This window comes from Pundamilia nyererei, unplaced genomic scaffold (assembly GCF_000239375.1).
Source record: "Pundamilia nyererei isolate P.nyererei 1_Seehausen unplaced genomic scaffold, PunNye1.0 scaffold00530, whole genome shotgun sequence".
Classification (NCBI taxonomy): domain Eukaryota; kingdom Metazoa; phylum Chordata; class Actinopteri; order Cichliformes; family Cichlidae; genus Pundamilia; species Pundamilia nyererei.
In genome coordinates this window covers 28,372-30,787 of record NW_005187931.1, presented here as the reverse complement: position 1 = coordinate 30,787, position 2,416 = coordinate 28,372, and positions in this window count along the sequence as shown.

The following is a 2,416-nucleotide window of genomic DNA, read 5'->3' as shown; positions in this document are numbered from 1 at the left end:
AAAGAATATAAAATGACTGCTTACAGACATTATATACACAGAGTATGTTTAGTGCGTTATTAACGAATTTATCAATACTGGAAAAATGTATCTGAAGCTGTGTGATTGTTATGATTAACAGGTGGGAGGCCTCTCCAGATCTCTGTCATCTGAGGAAATTTTAATTATTTTATGCAAAGGTGACATTAAAAAATCAGTAAAACGGAATAGGTGGCAACAACATAAAAATCAAAAAGGAAAGGAAAATAAAAATGAGTCAGGAAATCAGAGTGAAGGACAATTAAACCAACAATGTGGAAAACAGGAGAATAAAAACACATAAAACTTTTCCTTTTTAGATCTCATTTATTCCTTAATTTTCAATTAATTATTTTTCAGAGTAGTAGCTCTTGGAAAACATAAAAACAAAAAATATAAGGCAAAAACAGAGTTTGTCAACGAGCTTGCAAGTCAATATTTGGTATGACCACCTTTATTCTTCAACACAGTCGGAACTCACTTAGCAAATCTTTCTTGTAATTCCTTTAAGTAGTCTGCGGGACTAGTTCTCCAGGCTTCTTGAAGGGCATTCAAAGCTCTACATTAGATGTTGTCTTTTGTCATGTTCTCTGTCAGGATGAGCCCACACTTCATCAGTAATATCTGGGCTTCAGAAAATCCATGACTGATAGTGGTCCGCTGTGTGTTTTTGTATCATGGTGGGCTTTTACTGCACTCGCAGTGTGTTTGGGATCATTGTCATACTGAAAATCTCCCATCGTCTCCCCAGCTTCTCTTGTGATTGCCTCAGGGTGTTCTCCTTGTTGGACATCAGCTAGGAGGCTCCCAGAAGGGCATCCTAGCCAGCTTGCTCCTTTTAATGTGGAGCAGCAGCAGTTCTCTGAGCTATTCTCACTCTAAGGCTGAGCCCAGAAACTCATCATAGGAACATTTCCCCACTTAAATCCATGATTCCAAACTTTTCAGTTAAAAATAACAATTTATTTGACATGAAAATAACTACATGCAGATACAGGTAGTACCTCGGCCTGCAGTCTAAGGGGATAAGTTGACTCAACAGTGACAGAACCTCCAGATCCCTTCACTGTGAAGGACTAGTGGATCAGTTCCCCCACAGTTTATCGCCCGTCTCATCAAATCATTTAATAAAGTTAGAAAAAAATAACGTTTTTCTGTGATTTACATTTTTACAAGAAAAAAAGAGTAACAGAAAAGTCAGTGCAGTTTATGTTTCTCACCACCAGATGGAGCCAGAAGAGTGGTCCCCCCCCCCTTTCCCCTTCCTCATCGTGTCATCACTTTCTCACCACATCCTCATCTTTCACTTTCTCCTTCTTCCTCCCAATTTCCGTGTCCTCCTCTTCACTGGCCCTTAGAAGAGAGCAAGAACACTAAGTGGGATAATGAGCCCCGAGAGAGACCGAGCCAGTGACAGCGGTTCTCCCACACTAATTAAAGCCGCTGGGGTCCCACTAAATGGCTGTTAAATACACACAGTTACACACTGTGATGGATCAATGCCAACTCCTTACTACAGTCGAAGAACATGAGGAGTGTAAAGGAGAAAAGAGGACATGATGAGCTGTTCAAAAACACCTAAAGAAAAAGCTGAGTACACAAGTGGAAAACAGCATCTTTTCCAGCATACACGTCCAGACTGGAAAACGTGCTGTGAAAGATTTGAAATGAACCTCAGACAGTATAGACAGCAGCATAATGCTGCATTTACATTTTTTAAATTTCAAAATAAAACTTCTTGTTGAAAACCCATAAAACTACTCTTCAGAAGTGAATTTCATGTCTTTGCACAGCATAAATATGAAGTTGTTTTATAAGTACAATTTCAGTTTGTAAAGTCTTGTTTTGAAAGATACTGTGCAAAAGTCTTGAGCTACCCCTAGTTTCTTTACATGTTTCTTTTTGTTTAAAGTCGTCTTGAGCAGTTGTTCTTCAGGCTTTCTGAAGGTCTTCCAAAGGTCTGTCCCTTGGCTGCTTTTTCACTCATTCTCAGTCCAGTCCTTGTACACAACCACTTTCAAAAGAATGTTTTTAGTTTGGTAAGCCACTAACCTATGAATCATACAAGCGTAAAAAGGGATGAACCTGTCTGGTGTCACATAGGTGGCACTATGATAAAGATAAACACATGAAAATAGTCGCCCCCCCATTTTATTTTATGTCCAAAGACACTTTATTTTGGTAAGGACACTATTAATGTCAATTTCCTGTCATGTAAGGTGCGCCAGCAGAGGGCGCTCTGTGTCGTACGCTTCGGTAGCCAGTGTTGCCAACTTAGCGACTTTGTCGCTATATTTAGCGAGTTTTCAGGCCCCTTAGCGACTTTTTTTTCTAAAAAGCGACTAGCGACAAATCTGCCGACTTTTTCTGGTGTTATTGGAGACTTATTTATGACGAC